Source organism: Fukomys damarensis, unplaced genomic scaffold, assembly GCF_012274545.1.
Source record: "Fukomys damarensis isolate Sample0158 unplaced genomic scaffold, DMR_v1.0_HiC HiC_scaffold_8, whole genome shotgun sequence".
NCBI lineage: Eukaryota > Metazoa > Chordata > Mammalia > Rodentia > Bathyergidae > Fukomys > Fukomys damarensis.
In genome coordinates, this window is record NW_022900920.1 from 23,984,166 (window position 1) to 24,003,213 (window position 19,048).

The 19,048-nt window shown below is 43.0% G+C and overlaps 1 protein-coding gene across 5 annotated transcripts in view; it reads right to left on the reverse strand.

Annotated features, from left to right (window-relative positions):
- Positions 1–19,048, reverse strand: part of Vti1a (vesicle transport through interaction with t-SNAREs 1A) — a 363,959-nt gene that overhangs the window by 76,801 nt on the left and 268,110 nt on the right. The window lies entirely within an intron of this gene.

A 19,048-nucleotide genomic window follows, 5' to 3' on the forward strand; every position in this document is an offset into this window, starting at 1 on the left:
TTTTTACTTCCCGCAAAAGATAAGCACTTCACACACAACAAAATTTAAGCTCTGACATTACTCTCACAGGGCTATCATCATGCAGACAGAAAAAGGAGAGAAAAAAACAACCAAAATCCAGCAGGCAATTGAAAAACAGAAGAACAAAACAGATGTTTATCCATAACCCTTAAACACAAGGGAAAACCAATGGGGAAATTTTCATTTTCTTCTTGGATGTGTATTTAAACAATCTCATGTGATACAAGTCTATGGAAACCTTTGTTATCGCAAAGATAGCGAAGTATTGAAGGCCTTTGTTGCCATGGAACAAGCAGTATTTGCCTTTTATTCCATTGCACAGTATCTAATTACAGGGACCCTGATAAAATTACGCATTCCCAAGCACAAATTAAGGCCGTTTTACAGGCGACTTCATGTACACACTTTGTCAAATTTCATTTTTTAAGAATCAGGGATGACGGAGCAGAGTCTTCATGCTAAGCAGCTGCAGCCCTTTCTGAGATGCAATTCTCAGAAAGTATTCTAGGTGAGGGGGTAACTCCACCTTAAGTCTATCCTCCCACCAAAACCTAAGCTGAAACTTTAAAGCCTTTTCTCCCACTGGACTGCAGATTGAAAAGTCTCTTTGTTTTTTTCCCCCTAAAACAAATGCTATCCATTTAATAGCACAGAATGCTGAGCTACTCTTTTGAGAAGAAAATGTGTTATAAACACAGTTCACACTTCTCCCTCTATCTCCCGGCAACCACTAACCCTAAAGTAGGGGAATGTTTCTGTTTCTGTTCCAGTTTTCATACTTTTCTGGGATATTTATGTATCTATTACCATGCAGAACATTCTACATTTAGCATGTAGCTGACTTTAAGAGAATCAATTTCTGGGTCCTTCCCTTCTGTATATATTATCTGTTAATCCAGCCACCCAAGAATATGTCTGTGATCGGGCATCTGCAGGTCTCTCCTCCTTGACTGCTTTCTCCCACTTTAGTAGGCTGCCATGCCCTAGGCATGAAGACCTCCACAGCGCCAAGAGAGGAGACACTGTGAACAACCCTGCTCCCCGTGTGTAATGTCACAGGAGAAACACAGCCCTCTGCCTGCATGGGAATGGCTCGAATTCAGTATGTGGGTGGTCCTTGGTTTATGATGGTTCCTTTTATGATTTGTCAACTTTACAATGGCGAGAAAGTGACACATGTTCGGTGGCAATAGCGCTGTGAATTTGGATCTCTTCCTGGGTGAGCCGTAGCTCCCATGACAGCTGTGTGATCCTGAGGCTGACAACCACACTCCACAGGCCAGGATGCTGATGGGTCAGCTGTGTTAAGCACACTTTTGACTGAGGATGGGTTGATTGGGACGCAGTGCATTTTAAGATGAGGAACACCTATAGTTGGAATGGGGTGGAGCAAGTTTGGACCATGACCTATCTACCTCCTAATTTACTCCCAAAGCATGCAGTTTTTTGGGGAGTCTTCTGAGAACAAGGGCAGGGTGAGGTCCTGAGGTCTCTCAGGTAATGAATTTGCAGACAAGCTTTAAGGTCTGTGCTCCACACATCTGCCTGAGGCCTCCTAATGAGCTTTCCACCTATCTTAGAATTACAACAGACGTGACATTGTACTCGGGCCATGAACTAACACATTTACTTAAACTGAAAAATGAAGTAAAACTTGTTCCGTCAGAGAGTGAGGCTACTTCAGTTATTTTATTTGGCAATGTGGACTGCTTTTACTAATTTGGTCACATGGTATCTGCGGCTATAATGTGAATGAATTAAGTCTGTAACACCAAGGTTTGGTAAGACGATACCATATTTAAAATAGAGGCATTTCCTAAGAAATATTTTGTTGGCAAAGATGGGTTGATGAGAACAACAGTTTGATTTTCTCAACTCTTTCCAAGTAGATTTAATTAAACAGAGTACCTCAAAGGAAAACAAAAGGTAACAGGTGTCATTTGTGGGGGGAACTCTCATACATTAGTGTATAGTCATCCAGGGCACTTGTTGCTTCAGAACAAGCAACTAAGAACTCGTTGGGCAATCTCCATGCACATCTGCTGTGGAATAAAGCCCGGAGATTTATTGACCGGCTCAGGTAAGGTGATAATATGCATTACTGGAGATGAGTCATCAATTGTATGAATAAAACAGAGCTAATTTAAATAACTTATTGCTCTGCACTGTGAATCTAACCACCCAGGGAGAAGAAGGACATCACTTGGTGTGAGTCAGTCTTCTCAGAGCAATGTTCGGACTCAAGGCCCAGTTGGACGGCTACACAGACACGATGTTTCTGGAGCTGCTGTGGGGCGGGTGTGTGGGGTGAGCCAGGGCTGTCTGTGGGGGGAACACTGCCTGAGGCAGGCACATCAGCAGCTGACAGGGAAGGGTTGTCCTGCGAGGCTCCTAGTGCAAGGTCCCCTCCATCAGCAGAGGTCCTTCAGCTACTCACTTCCTCTCCCTGGGCCTCAGTTTCTCCACCTATGAAGTAAGAGGTGGAAGCACACATTCCTGAGGATCTCGCTCATCCGCTTGGCCCATCACTTCCTCTTGGTGTTGGTCTGCCAGCCGTACATAGGTGCCCACTCCCACAGGACCTGTTCTGGGCACTGGATCACCACTGTACCTTCCTCCGGGTCATGTGACTATGCCCGCCTCTGCTGGGAACTTTTCAAAAACGACCCGGTGGGACTGTTAGGTAGAAATGGTAGCGCACAAGGAACCCAGACTCAGCTCCTCAGGAGGCAGTGCTACTTTGCAGTAACCTGAAGTTGCCACACTTTCCTGTCTTCTTCAAGTACTTCCTTTATACAACCCAGAGGTGAAGAAGAATCAATGACTTATCAAGGCTTTGAGGGACCAATAAATACTTATTCTGCTTATCTGATTGTATCATAACGTCTTAGTCTACATACTCCGAGAAAAACTAAGAAAACCATTATTGCCAATAAAGCTACTTGTGGCAGATGGTGCAAACAGCCGTTGCTCGCTTTACACACATCATGGAGGGGTACGCAGAGAGCATCTTGGGGCTGTATGGGGACTGTTCAGAGGCAAGGAGAGTCCCGCATGAGGAGCTGGTAATTGTGCAGATGGGCTTCTCCATATAAGTGACTAAAAGTGCATGCCCCCAAACCTAGCTGTCTTGGTTTAAACTTGGCCTCCACCACGTGTGGCCCATGTGGCTGGCGGGGTAAATGACTGAATCTCTCTCAGCCCCATCGTCTCCATCTGTAAATTGAAACAGTGCCGTAGAGTTCTTGTGGGGATTACACGAGATAAACAATGCAAACATACCTGGCCGGAGGACAGGGGCGTTGTAAGAATGAGGCTATTGTGACTGATATATTTTTATCATGAAACCTTCCATTTCAGGCATATGGAAGGTGATGATTCCATTGACTTCTTTAGTAGAAAAGTCTAGTGATAAGAAGTCAAATCCATCATTCATGATAGCAGTAAATGTTGGGTTTTCTTTCTCCTTATGAATTTTTTCCATTGTGAACTGGGAAGCCAAGTCGAATTTGCTGAGTTAATTTTGGCCTGAGAGGTGCTCTCTGGCCCCTCAACATTTGCCTGTGAGGTCACGTTTATCACCTCACGCTTGCCAGTGTGAAAAACTCCTTTCCTATCACTGCTTCTGCCACTTCCCTTATCCTGTCTTTCTTCTGGAACAAGTGGACTTGCAAGATACCTCTGTCCCTGTTTTGGTAAACTCGCTTGTCCTGTATGAGAGAGTTCCGCCTGTGTATACAGCTGTTGGCTACGGGCATTGGAGGGGTTATCAGACCAATTCTTTCTTCTGTAGGTGCGAGGGCATTGAAAGCAGGGCCCCTGCTGGCTGTCTCCCTTCTAATTAAGAATGCCCCACCACTTCCGAATGGTAGCTCGCAGGGACCCCAGAATCAAGTTAAGAGGATGGCACTGTACTTAACAGTCTGAGAAGTAATCCTAGCTGGATGAGGAGCAACAGGCTTTCTAGAACACGGGTGGAGTAGAGGCAGGAAATTTTGCTTAGAATAAAGTTATCTGGAATTATGGATCATGATAAATTTCTTTGAGCTGGGAGAGGGAAGGAAGTTTTATAAAGACATAAATTAGCACAATTTAATAGATGAGCGCTTGGCCTTTAACAACTGGTGCAAAGCCTACCTCTGTCACTTGCTACCTGAGAGGCCTGACCCTGCACAATTTTCCTAGAAAGAGAGTGCAGTTTCTCAGCTCCCTTCTCGGATTGGGGTCAGTGCTTCACTTGCTTATGTCTTGGAAAAGGCCCTGGCAGCACGTTCACTTGATCTTATTTTTTGGGGGGTAAAACTCAGAAAAATAAGATCCATCAGCTCTAAGTCAGTATTGGTAGCAGTGGTTTGGCTGTGAGCACTTGTGGGATCCAGACAAAGAGAAACCAAGAGAGGGACAGTCAGCTTTGGATGTGGTAGGGTACACTTTCTCGGCAGTCATTCCCACGTTAGGCAGGATTCCTATTGGCCATCTTCGGCTGGAAATGGTCACTTCTCCCACTACTGGGGCATGGAACTGCAGGGCCAGAGGGCAATGGTGATACACACACAGCTAGAGCATCCGGCAATAAAGGACTGTGGGCAGCCGAGGAAAACAAAGGCAGCACTAGTCCGTGGAGAGAGCACTCGGGCCTCTGGCTCTCACAGGGCTTGGTACTGGAACCTATATCCTGTGGATATGGGGAGACTATTGTGCTAATAAAAGAACATTTAGGGCCAAGGATTTAGCTCAGTGGTGCCTCACCTGCCTCGCCAGCGCAAAGTTCTGAGTTCGATCCCTGGTACTGCAAAACAAAAACAAAAAACAACAAAAAAAAACCCTCTCCATAATAAAAAGATATATTTTGATCAACCATATTAGAAGACAAAATTAGATATTTCCTTATTCTTTCTTTTTTTTTGGCACTGGGGATTGAACTTGGATCCTTGTGCTTATGAGGCAGGAGGTGGAACCACTGAGCTAAATCCCTGGCCCTCCTTATTCTTTCTATAAACACTAATAGTTAAATGAAGAAACAGCCAAGTATTACACAAAAGTGTATAGAAAAGTCTTATAAATATTATAAATGCATATAAGTGAACACATGAATAAAGTTACATGGTTCTTCCGGACTTCGCAATATTTGTCTGCTTTAAAAACTAAAGCCCACTGTGAGGCCACATCGAGAGTGCTACAATGAAGATGGACACTGTGCAGGAAAGGCACAGGGAGCAGGGAAAGAAAGCACTCATTGGCTGGATCTCTGGCCTCAGGGGCATCGCAGACAGGAGGCAGGAAAGAGAGGGGCTTCCGTGCCGGCAGGAGGCTGAGGAGGATGGTGGTGAGGGGTCATGACAATCAGCGGAGAGGCCAGCACAGGCACCTTTCTGGTATTACTCTGCCTAACCCTTACCACAACCCGAGTCAGTGGCACTGCTGTTCTGCCCTCGCTGCCCCAAACCTTGGGTCTGGATATGCTCTGGAACTGAGGACTTGCAGAATTTTAAGACGGGAATGCAGTGTATATGTTGTGTGATCCACATTACACCAGGGAGTCTGGGGAAGCACCCCATCATGGAATGCTAGCTAATGTTTCCACAGGAAATGAAAATATTCATATTTAAAAATTTAAAGGCAGATCTCACTTTAATCAGATATATCTGCATGGTTGTGGCGAGAGGCTGCAGGTTGAATTGGAGGGGGTTCAGAGCCAGGGCGAAGTCAGTTGTGATGCTAAGCTAACCACCTAGACAAGAGAAGCTGTGAGCTTGCCTTGGGTGACCTCTGGAAGGTGCAAGGACTTCTGCACCTCTACGATGAGTCCAGATGAATGACAGTTACATAAAGTGGCCATTTTTGTCAGGTGACCATCAATGAATACTGGCCATCTCTTCTGGGTCGGATATCTGAAACATTAAACACACAGGCCAACGAAGGAAAGCACCTGTCCCTCTCTGGGGCATCAGCCCTGTCTCTGTCCCAGGGCAGGTCTCAGCATCTGGCCTAGATTCCTTTGAGGAGCTGTGGATTTGAGTCTTTTAAATATCTCCTTAGGTTGAGCAGGGGCTTCATTTGTTTATGTGAAATATTAATTATTGTTTTTATTATGGAAGTATTTTATTTTTACTTTTTAAAATTATTTTTAATTGTTGTGTTTGAGATCCTTGATAATTAATTTTTTTTGGAAATCGGTACTTATATAAAATATAATTCAATCATTTTAATAGCACCAACTCCACCTCTCTTCCCCCTTTTTCTTTCCACTCCCCTACTTATCTTTCCTATCTTCAAAAAATTATTCTCTCTTTTTCTTGCCTTTTCTTTCTCGCACTTTATTCACATTTGGGGTTTCTCATAAAAGAGAAACCATACTATAATTTTATGTACCTGTTATTTCACTTAACTTTATGGTGCAAAGTTCTATCCATTTTCCTATAAATGACTTCAATTTGTTTTCCTTTATGGCTGAATAGATTCTCCATTGAGCAAACAAACAACATTTTCTTTATCCATTCATCTGTTGCTGGGTTTTAGGCCACTTTCACAATTTGGCAAAAGAGAATTAAGCAGCTATAGAAAGGGCATATTTCTATCTCTACAGTAAGATTCTTTTCACTTTTTTGAGAAAATACCAAGCAGAAGTGCGGTTCCTAAGCTTATTCTGGAAAGAAGAGTGTTCACTGTAAACAGCCTATATTTTCTATTTCTGAAGTATTTGATTCAATGTGTATTATAGAAATAGTTTAATTTTAAAAGGGTTCTCTCTTAGGAAAACGAAGCAGCAGTGGAAACCTCTCGGATTGTTTCACTGGGATAGGAAGTTCATGAAACTTGGATTTGCCATGTGGAGTTTAAATCCAAAATTCAAGAGACCTTAACCTTCTACCAGCACAGGGAGACAGTCAGAAACATCCCTGGCTCTGAATCCAAATGGCAGGGAGCTGGTGCCCAGAGCAGGAAGCGCAAGGAGCAGAGGATGTTGCTGTTGGTAGTTAATGGTTACTCAGTATCGACAAGGTGCCAGAGAAGCCACACTGTGGGAGGATTAGAGCCAGGCCTTGGCCCAGCACACAGCCAGCCAGAAAGTTGGAGGGGTAGCTTTTGTTATGAGTACTACAGACCACTGAGTGAAACTGTACTCAGCAGGGAAGATTACTGGATGAGTCATCTCAGGAAAGGAGTAAACATTTCGGGGCTGATGAGATCCATCTTCTGTAAGAGTTAATGTGAACGAGATGTTTTATAAAGAGACTACACATTGTTTCAGAGGCACATCCATGCAGTCTGACGGCGGAATGGCACATTTAACCTCTGGGTCCTAACAATGCTCTGTTTTCCAGACGAGCTTAGGGCTTGTCATACTCTAGACCACAAAAGCATAAACAATATTATCCCTGTATGTACAAATAAAAATCAATTCATTTTCCAGCTGTTTAACTCATTCAGGAACAGACACATATGAAAAGATACCAGCTAAAGCAATGTTTGCAAGTCTCTTCTCGCTTATCTAATCAGGGTATATTAGGTTCAAAAAAGGTGCTTGACTTATAAATGTACAAATAAAGTTCTTTTCTGAAATAGCATTTTCATTTATTATCTGAAACTTCATTTCCTGTTTATACATAACAGCTTTTGAACCCTTCCCTTCAAAGTACAAGGAAGTAGTACGTCTGTAAAACAAACAAAACCTCGATAAACTATATTCTCTAGACAATAAAAGAATTACATTGTCTTCCTGTGAAAATGATCATAGAACAGAAATGTTGACTGGAAACCTTTTCTCTACCTTATTTTTGAAGAAGTACCAATGGCTGTATTTTTCTACAGACTGGCATTCTGAAAGGAGATCCTCCGAAGCATTAGACCTGTGGGTACTCATCTACTACAAGCCATTTAGTAGCCTCTACTCCTGCAATATTTTAAGCTGTTTGCAGAATACATCTCAAATCCACCAGTCTGCTTCTCCAAACTTGAGGGAGGAAAATAGTTTTGGGTTTTGTATGCCCTGAGAATGCAGCTACATCTCCAAGCTGAGTTTTGGGTCCCCCAAACTCCCGTCCTCCAACAACCCTAATAATATCTGTCCTGGCTATGAAGGTTAGGAAGCTGGGGCTCCATGTCAGGCTGTTTACTTAACACATGTCACATCTAAAATAAGGATTACTTTGGCTGAAAAAGCAAGTCATTTATAAACGTGCATTTATAAGGGCAAAAGTCAAGGCAACTGTGCAAACCACTTGTCAATGTATTTAGAGGAAATTGTGTAATCAACTTAACATACCAGTTAGCCTTTACCTGCAGGGTCAAGCTCAGAGTTCCTGTATGTCACCACACCAGCCTATTAATCACTCTGCAGGAAATTCCACATTTTTCTTCACATTAAACTATAGAAAGTGGAGTGCAAACAGAATCTAGAGAGGATTTCCTATTCGTTTCTTAGTTTCCTCTGACTTGCCTGATGTTTCATGATTTAATTTTTTTTAACTTGCCTGCTACAGAATTTAAAATAAGTTCAAAATGATATATTTCAACATGCACTGCTATTGGGAATTTTATCACACAGAGGTAAATCTAGGCATTTGATGACTGGGGGCCAACTTACTGCTACAGATTCCAACCAGACAGAAAGCACCTGACACTGTGAAACAAGCAACATGCCCTTCATCCCAGAGAGAAAAAAGAAGGAAAAATAAATGTGTTCTAAATTTAAAAATGTTTCCTTTTCTTTTTCACACTGCCAAAAAAGCTCAGATATGTTTTTGAAATCATCCTAATTTTAGCTATTTTTAAAAAAGCACTTCCCAATACCTTTAAACATTTGTTACCTGAAATGTCTTCATTATGCCTTCATTTTAAAACAGTTTTATCGAGGTATTATTCATATACCATGTAATTTGCCCAATCCATAGTTTAAAATTCAATAGGTTTGAGTATATTTATGGAGTTGTATAACTACTGTCACCATCAATTTTAGAACACTTTCATGCCAAAGAGAAACCCCAGGATTGGGGCGGTAGCTCAGAGACAGAGCATCTGCTTTGTATGCACAAGGTCCTGGGTTTGATCCCCAGTTCCCCTTCCCTTGCCTCAAAACATGGACTCAGTATCCATTGCCAGTCACTCTGCATTTCCCCTCAAACTCTTCAGCTCTGGGAAACTCTAATTAACTTTTGGTCTTTGTATATTTGCCCATTGCCAAGATTTCATACAAATGCATTCACACAACTTGTGATCTTATGAGCCTGCCTATTTTCCCTGAGCACATTTTCAAGGTGCCTCCATATTGGACCTGTACTTCATTCCTTCTATGGATGAAGAATACGCCGTATTTATCTATTCAACAGGTATGTGCAACTTGTGATGGAGATCCAAGTATGAGCTTTTGTGAGGACCTGTGTTTTCCTTTGTCTTAGATGTATACACCTAGGAGTGGAAACGCTGGGTCATATAGCAACTCCAGGTTTACTATTTGGAACTGCTAACCTGTTTTTCAAAGTGGCCATTCAATTTTGCATTCTCCCCAGCAACATATGGGAGTTCCACTTTCTTCACATCCTTACAAACACTTATTAGCATCTGACGTTTGTATTTTAGACATCCTAGTGGGTGGGAAGTGGCATCTCACTGCAGTTCAGTGAGATATCTTTTATTTTTTATTTGTACTGGTGATCAAACTTGGGACCTTGTGCTTGTGAGGCAGGCGGCAGAACCACTGAGTTAAATCCCCGGCCCTCAAGTATCTTTAAAAAACGATAGCTACAGAGGACTTCTGCATTGCTTTCCACTGGCCAGTATAGTGACCATCAACCAATCAGTGGTTGTGGTGCTACACAGCAGATATGGTGAAAGAGAGAGTGGGGAAAACACCATCTGAGCATAGAAAGACAGCTCAATGGCTCAGGATGGTTGGGGTCTTACCTTGAACCTACCATGTTCTGAATTTCCAGGGACTTAACTATGAAACAAATCATTTGCAAAGGGTATTCAAAGTTTCAATTTGGTTTGGTTGTTGTTTGGCATTTTCTTTGCCTACCTTACTTTTGAAAGAACAAATTCAGTCTAATCGCAATGGGTAATTTTAAAAATGATAAATTTTGCCTGTGAAGAGCCATTTGTAACTACTGTTCTATTTAAGTAGCTTCCATGCTCATGTTTCTACTTTCTGGGGGGTTGGCCTCAGCAACAGGATAGATAATCCTCCTTTGTGGACATTCCCACAGTTAACTCCACATACATCTGGATGGCAGTTCAATAGTCCACTGTTATTCAAACAATTTGTAATCACACATACTGTGTCAACTAACAAGCCAGGGTGTATGGCTTTTCAGTATTCCGTAGCATGCAGCACGCACAATTTACAAATAAAATAAAATAAAATTCTACAGCCGAGACAATGGCACATTCTTCGTTGAATAACTGAGTAAGAAGAGTGTCTCTGTTGAAATACAAGCTGTCCCTTGTTATTACAACGGTAAACAAAGAGTATGGAAAACCATATTTCATCTGTGAAGTCTCTTTAGCATGGAAAAGCCCCATATCTGTAGCATGGAACGATCTGAGGCTGCGTGTTTCTTTAAGCTGAGCTGCCAAGTAAATTCCAGAAGTACGTCTGAAATGCAGCTGACTAAATTCAACAGCCTTAGCCTTGTAAGACTAGAGCACTGGGGAACCAGGGCAAGATGGCCAACTCCACCATGGCCAACTGATTCTTTGGTAGGGAGGATGGAGGAAGTGAGGAGCGGTGCTAACCCCTCACCCCACCAAGTGGCTAATTAACAATTTTCGAAACAAAGAGTTCGATAAGACCAGAGGAAGTTGAGCTTGTGCTGAGAAAAAAGGATGGGGGGGCAAGCTCTCCACACATACGTCTGCTGAGTCCGCAGACAAGTGTGACAAGGTGGCAGAAATAGCATGCTGATGAGCCATCATTGTGGGATAGGGAGGTGTTGGGAAACGCAACCAGGGTGCAGCTGTGCAACATTCCACCTGCCTTGTCTGCTTGGTGGCACAGTGGCCTCTGACTCTGAGGGACTGCACGTGATTCTGAGAAAGTGGGGCCCATTTGCAGCAAGCTCAGGCCTTGAATGGCTCACTCTGCTAAGTTTCCACTTGGTTCTGTAAGATCCAGGGCCTGGGTGAGACAGTATTTCTTCTCTGCGAGGGCTTTCCTCTATCTAGGCTTTCCCTCCTGGCTTTTTGCCCATAACACCATAACTCGACTCTTGGGTTCAGCTGAAAGCTTCTTAATGAAGGACAGCCCTCTTTCCAAGGTAAACACAGTGCTGTCATATTGTAAACACAACCATCTTGTAAGAAAATAACCATTAGGTTACAGGTGGCTCATGAGAGGAAGAAACTGTCATTTTAATCAGTTGTATCAGGAAGAAGGGATTAGTTTCACATGGAACTTCACATGTCTTGATTCCTATCCAGGCACAAAATGTTAGTTCCTTTAATATTTTAGGTGTCTAAGTCACTTCTGTTTCAATTCACTAGTCATTCACAAAAGACCTATTCTGTGTCCAGAATGGTGCTGATTCCTGGAGACAACAAGAAAAATAAACTTATTCCCTATCCTCAAAGATCTGCTAGCCTTGGAGACAGACATGCCTGTACAGAACAAGCCAGAACAATGGCGGAGAGCCTATGGCACAGGTGTTTTGATATTTTTAAGACAAAGATGTTAATGGATGAGTTGCTTCTTCTAAACTAAAACCTCAGTATTCAGGCTTAACTGCAGCGTTGGCGCTTTGTGATAAATAAGTGAGGACTGGGTTGCAGTTTGGCCCTTGGTCACTATAAGCTTCGCCATCACTGATCTAGAACACAAGCTGATAGCCCTGGTAGAGGAGAGCGAGGAAGCACAGGGGAAAGAATGGCTGCTTTGCAGGATGGCTTGAAAGAGCTTCAAAGAAAAGGTGACTCTGCAGCTGGGTCCAGGGAGATGAGTGGGCCCTACCAAGCTGAAGGGACAAACAGGGACAGGGAACACAGGGGGTGGGGGCACATGCCAACAGCTGCCATGTCCATGGGCTTGACTGCAGCCTCCCTGATGAGACCATAAACATGATGGACTAGAAACTGGAGGGCAATCTAAACTCCGTCCACCCTTCAGCATCCCAACAAGGTAACAACTGGATAGTGGCTCAGTAAACAATCCAAACTTCTGTGTTAACCAGAAAAACACCAATCTCTGGTTACATGTGGCCAGCCCTGCAGGACGTGCACAGCCACGCCCAGAGCTGCCTGCAGGGGGCACATTTCCATCCTCTGCTCTCTCCTTTACCCAGCTGGGAGGCTCCTGTCTACAGCTCAGGTATCAAACTCATAATAAATAGGAAAGCAGAAAGAATTTCAAGGAAATTGATTCAGAAATAATGAGTCGTCAATCTATAAATACTTCTTTGATCCTGAAAGTATATCCTGAAAGGAAAGGTGGCCACAGCCAGCTTCAGTTTGCTAGAATGCTATGTCTCAATGGCCTTGACAGTCATCTTCACATGGATGGAGTGCCCTCGTCTTATTTTTGAGGTAGTCTTTGCCTTGAGATAGAAGTGCTTGAGTAAGACCTTACCTGCTGTCCCTGACACCCCCTGGGAGTGCAGTTACCTTGCTCGCATTGTACCTGAAATATTGCACACCCCTATCTAAGGTATCCCAGGGAACAGAAGATGGGAAGAACTTTTAACATTCAGTCTTATTATTTTGCTAGGGCACTTTCGTTAGCTCATTTAACTCACTTTTTAAAGTTATTTCCTTATAGGACAAATGAATAATACACATCACACTGGAATTTCTCTTTTTATTAAAAGAATTATCCACTATCTAATGGGTTTCGCGCTTGATCTCTACAGAGTCATAGAGTTGTGGGAAGGGAAGGGACCACAAGTAATCTAGACCCACAGTACTTTCGATGCCTTCATCCCCTTTGACAGCATTCTTGTAGGCATTCAGTACATGTGACTACTGCCAACACTATCCTCCACGGCTCACCTTCCGTTGCGGGCAGCTGTCTCAGTGCGAAACCTCCTTGTTAAATCACACTGTGTTCAGCCACAGGCCCTAAGTTAAGCCTTTGGGGACACAAAGAAAGGTCTAATTGTTCCTCCACAGAGTGACTCTTCTGAAAGTCGAAATGTTACACAGCACTTCCCATCGTGTCTAAGTGCACCCCAATTTGTATTCTGCAATTTAGAGAAAGCTTCAATTTCTTATCAAAAGATCCACTCTAGGGTCATGCCTTTTCATAAGCGTTAAGTTTTTTTTTTAAATAAGCTTTCAGTTTTTATCTGCTGCATGCCCCATCAATGTAACTTTATTCCTTGTTTTACTGCTTTCAACTAGCCACCCATTCACCCATCCATCGGTCCGTCCATCCATCTACTTGCCCATCAGTCTATGTACCTACCCACCGCTTATTTAGAACTTAGCACAGAGCAGGCACTCTCTCAGGGACCAAGGTTAGAGCAGCAAACAAGACAGACCAGGTGTCAGCCCTGCAGAGCTCACAGCCAAGTAGAAGCATCAGAATAATCAAGTAAATAAAGAGTGAACAAAGTATAAGGTATTAGGAAAAGTAAACAGGGAAAGCCTTTTTAAAGAATAATATTAAACTGAAGGAAAAGAAAGCCAGCCAAGTGAAGAGATAAAGGAGTAACATTCCAAGAAAAAAAAATATTTGTTCAGTTTTTACATATAGGTAAAAAGCATGTCTATTCCAAGAAGTCATTTGTAGATTCTACTTTACATAGTTAATCTCAAATTACATTTGTTGATCCCTGTTTTTCTGTGATCCATGAATGTGTTGCTTTTCTCCAGAGTTTCAATTAAGAAGATCTGGTGGCACTTGGAGTGCCAGAGGGGACTCAATGACTAGACGGACAGAATATTACTTTCAACTAAGCTGCAGGGTTTCTGAGTAGTTCAGGAAGAACAAGGACAAGCCAATTCACACAACCTAAGAACAGCCTTTGTATGTTCTAGCCAATTAAACCTCCTCTAGTTTTTTAAGAGCTTTGTTTATGAAGCACATATTGAAAATTAAATGTTTATTACAATTTTTTGAAGGTGAGGTATAGAACTTGGCACAGTATTGATTAATAACTTGTGGATAGCTGGTGCGAGAAAACCAGTTTTGAACCCAGCTGTAAACAATGTATCAGCAAAGTACTTCAGCTATTTGTAGGTACAGGGCCTGCCAATTTGTAATTAGTTGCAGATTTTCAATTACTTCTCAGCAAACAAAATGGTTTACTTGGCATTTAATTTAAGAAGAATCCAATTGTTTGTTTGTAAGGACAGATGAATTTGGAGGGTTGGGATAAAATCAGTAGATACATTTTTGAGGAGCCTGTGTCTGCGTTTTTGTTCTGAGCAAAACAAGTGTAGAGAAATTTGTCCTAAATTCAATCAGCTCTATCATACAATCTCAAAATGCCTCCTGTGCAATTTGTCAAAAGGAAGATTTCTGGCAACTGCATATAAAACTCTTGAGATCTGTAATGAAGAACATAATGGGGGGGGAGAAAGTTGCATTTTCTGCTAATGGAAACTGGTAAACCACTGTGGGTAACTTAAATGTGACAGAACAAAATCGCTTCTATTTTGAATGTTAGTCCTTGTTACCGTGCTCCTGACAGCCTCTAATAGACCTAGCGTGGTTTTTACTTGGGGAAGAAAATACAAATCACTGAGTGAAATACTTATTGAAGACTTACACAGTGGTTGGTGGCAGAGATATGAAAATGAGTCAGGCAAGATTTTTGCCCTCAAGAAGCTTAAAGTTTGGTGGAAAAAAATGACAGAGATGTAGAAAGAGCCCTCATTAAAAACTGGCTGTAGAAGTATTAGTGATAAATGAAATGCCAGGGATTAGAAAGGGGGAATTTACTTTGACTCATGCCCTGGTGGATCAGGGAAGGTGAGAATGTAAAATGCAAAAATCATAAAGGTGGAACACATTCCCACAATTCAGGGGAGAGGGAGGACATTTTAGGGGTAGCCGGCGAGCACCAGTGCTGGAGACCCATGAGCAGTCTGATGTCTGGGGACCAGACACGGAGGAGGTAGTGGGGCGGGGAGTGCAGCCTCCCAAGTTCCGAAGGCAGGGAGGAGCCAATGCAGGAAACTGAGCAGGGCTGGGACGTGGTCACATGGGTCTGTACCTGAGAAAGACCAGCTGGGGAACGAATGGTGTCTGAAAAAGGGCAGGAGCGGCAGGAACGTCAATGAGAACTGACTGGGGGATTTCAGAGGGTGGATTCCCCAGAAATTAAAGAACAATTAGGCAAAAGGAGTGAGGGGAGGAGGAGGGGGCCAGGCGATGACATTATCCAAGACAGAAAACACATGAGAAGGAGTAACTGACAGAATGATAAACACAAGGGCGCACACCCGAGAAGATGCCTCGGCCGCCGCCGTGGAGTTCCATGGCGAAGCTCGTAACGTTGTGCTACACGACAGAAGCCAGTCACGAGGGTCACATGCTGTGTGATTCACGTTTATGAAATATGTGGAACAGGGAATCCATGGAGATTGCCCGGGGGACTGGGAGCGAGAACTGTCCTTCGGGGGCTTCAGGGTTTCCTGTGAGAGTAAGGGGAGTGCTTTGGGACTAGCAGATGGAGGTAATGGTTCTACAGCATTGTGAACGTACTGAAGATACCAAATGATACACTTAAAATGGTTAATTTTATGTTGAATGAATTTTACTTTGAAAAACAGATAAAAGCAAAAACAAAAACTAAAATCACTGTAGCGATGGAAACTTGTAGTTTAGATTTGAACAGATAAAGAATCTTCTCTTAACCCTGTTGACACCAACACGGCCAGAGACCTAGGGGCTGGCATGTTATTGCCCATTCAAGGATCATAGCTCAGCTGGGCCCGCTCGCACATGCCTGTAATCCTGAAACTCTGGGAGGCTGAGGCAGGAGGCTCACAGGTCGGAGCCCAGCTTGGGCAACTTAGTGAGACCCTGCCTCAAAATTTAAAGAATGAAAAAAGGGATGAGAGTAGAGAAGACCCTGGGTTCAGTTCTCAGTACTGCGGGTGGGGGAGCAGGACACTTGACTGGTTCCCAGTGGCCTTGTTATGCACATTTTCCTTGCAAGGCCTCCGTAATGTTTAATTGGCAGGAGCTTCGTTCCTTGTAGGTATATTCTCTGCTTTGGGGCCTCCACCTTTATGGTGCCAAACTCTGGTTGACCTAGTAATGTGAGTAGTCAATCTGTCATGTGGGGACACATTCAGGGAGGAGGGAGGCAGCTGAGCACGTAGCAAGAGGAGCACTGGTTCAGGAAACAGCAAGAAAAACTTTCTGGCATTCACATTGGTCATCAGGAGCCCTGGGGGAATAAAAGGCTCCCTGGTGCTCTCAGTGCATCATCAGGAAGATTAATTAACATTTGTAAAGGCCACACACAATGTGAAAAGCCCAGTAATGGATCTCCAAAAGCTGGGGTCCCTGTTTTCCAGAAGGGTTGGGAAACAAGGAGTGGAAAATATTCCCTAGAAGACTGAGCTGGATGACCTCGGCCATGAAGAACACTGCAAAGAAACGACTGGGCTTGTCTGGGATTCTCTTCATTCTCGAGTTGAATCTGATCTGACAGATGTGGTGAGTAATTAAACTCTTGTCCATTCATAGTCTGAATGCTTGCCCTGCACGGAGAATGGGGCAGGAATAATGAGAGGCACAACTCCGCCGGGACTATTCAGAAGTGCTCAGATTTGCATGGTCACAGGAACCCGAAGGAAGTGGATTATGTTGGGCTGGCCTAGCCAGGAAGTGGAGATCGCCAAAGCCTTCTGATTTGCATAAATCATCGGGCTGGAAGGCAGAGAGGCTTAAGGGCTCTCAATGGAGGCCAGCTGTAGCAGCCTTTCCCAGAATCTAGCACATCTTTGGGACTAGATGCCTTCTCAGAAAGGCTGTGTAGGTAATTCAACTCCTGATGTCATTTGCCCAAGAGTTTTTTTGGTATCGGGGATCGAACTTGTTCTTGCGAGGCAGGAAGCAGAACCACCAAGCCAAATCCCTGGCCCTGCCCAACAGTTTTGTCAATAGGTACCCTTAAGTTCCCAAAAATGTGATTTTGTTTTTATGAATGAGGTTGCTGCACAGCCCCTTAGTGAGTGGATTCCTTTAATCTCCTTGTAAGAAGGCTGATTTGGTAAGGGGTAATGCGTTTTATTATGATTACTGCTGTCAAATAATTTCTAATTGTGCAACAAGGTGCTTCAGTAAAGAATTGCTTGTGGCTTAAAAAATAGTTAATGCCTCTCAAAATGGATTACTTTCTTTTTAAATTCCAAATGAAGGCTACCAATTAGTTACTCCATTTACATAAAAATGTCTTGGATCAGTTACCTGCAAAGATAAAGGGTGAAATCTATCCTCTAATTGGAAAAAGCAAAACTTCCGAAAGCTATGTGGAATAAACATATAGAAGGAATCTATCAAAGACAAACAGAAGTCATCAGTTAAAACAATTACCAAAAACTTCATTTTACCATGCAATATGAATATACTTAACTGAATAACTTTTCCTTACTATGCCTTTCCACCTACTCTATGAAATTTTCTGACTGGAAGAGATGCAAAAAAAATTACACAATGGTTTCAAGAGGTTAGGTGTAAACGCCCCCTCAGTATTACTCCGGCATTTGGCTAACTTCATGTTATCTCTCAGATTCACAGATACGAATCAAACTTGGTAAAAGCCTTCCAACTTTTGTTCTCTTCAGTTCTGCCTGACTCCCATACTGATGCATTCACTACAGATCCAGGGTATAAAAAAGAAGGCAGATATTTACTAGTGAAAAACCCATGTTCCTTACTCACTTTTATATAATCAAATGGAAAATACACATTACTCAGACTAACTACATGTAATTTCTTGGTATTAGGTATAAATTATTCAGACTATAAAAAGGTAAAAATATAAAATGGTCCTTTATAGCATAGTTTTCATTGTTAACTGCATCTAGAGCACATCTCATTTTTCTAGGATCTTGTCTCAAATCAGTTTTTCCAAGCTGAGCCTGTACTGCCATTTTTGCAGTTGCACTTGATCTTTTCATGGATTTAGTAGTTAAGTAAAATGATAAGAAGAGTAGAAGAGAGAGAGAAAGGAGGATAAAAAGAGGAAGAGACGGAGAAAGAAGGCATGAGAAAAGAGAACAAAGAGGTAAAAACAACCAAACCAAAAGTACCCAAAGGTACAAGCTATAATAAATAGGAAGAAGAAATGGTCAGTCCCGGGGACTGATAAGCCAGGAACAGGCAGAGTCCACATGTCATCTGTCAAGGGGGATCCGTGTGCCAGTGAGTAGCAGGAAGTGACACTCGGGCATGCTGGCTCCTCACTCTAAATGAATTGAAAGTCAGAGCTCTCAGTTCCTCCTTTGGGCAGACAAGTTCAAGTTGCAAAGTGACTATCAGTTGGCAGGGCCTTCCTTCTATTTCACAAAGGTGCTGAAAGCAGGGATTACGGTAAACTCTGGGAGCCATAATCTCACAAGAATGGAAAACTCAGGTTCTTAAGGCTGCAGAGAAAAGGACAGAGTGAAGGGAATCTGGTTTGTTGGCAGTTGTGATCGCTCGGCCTTATAAACCCTATTTCCACCTCTGATATAACCCGGATCACTCACAGGTTCTTCTGGGAGCCCCATGCTACTCCGATGAGAGTAGCATGTGTCATATTCACACTCTCCTGCTTGGTCAGTGGGGCCCAGTCCAGGGACATTGAAGAACTCAACCAGGTCATGCTGCTGGGATCTGGAGATGGGGGCTTTTGACTCCATAGGCTCAGCCCTTGGAGCTTTCTGGGGAATGATCAGGTTTTTACCCACAGAGAGCCTTGAAAGGGCTTCACCAAATCACAGACAGACACGAGCCTGGGCTGTACCACTGTGCCGAAAAGGCATATGTCCCTCATGTATGTCTTTGTAAAGACCGTTTTATAGGTCAAAGCAAAGGTGTCCAGCCCTCAATCAGCTGGTTTTAAAATGGAGTGCCAACTTGACGATCTTTTTTAAT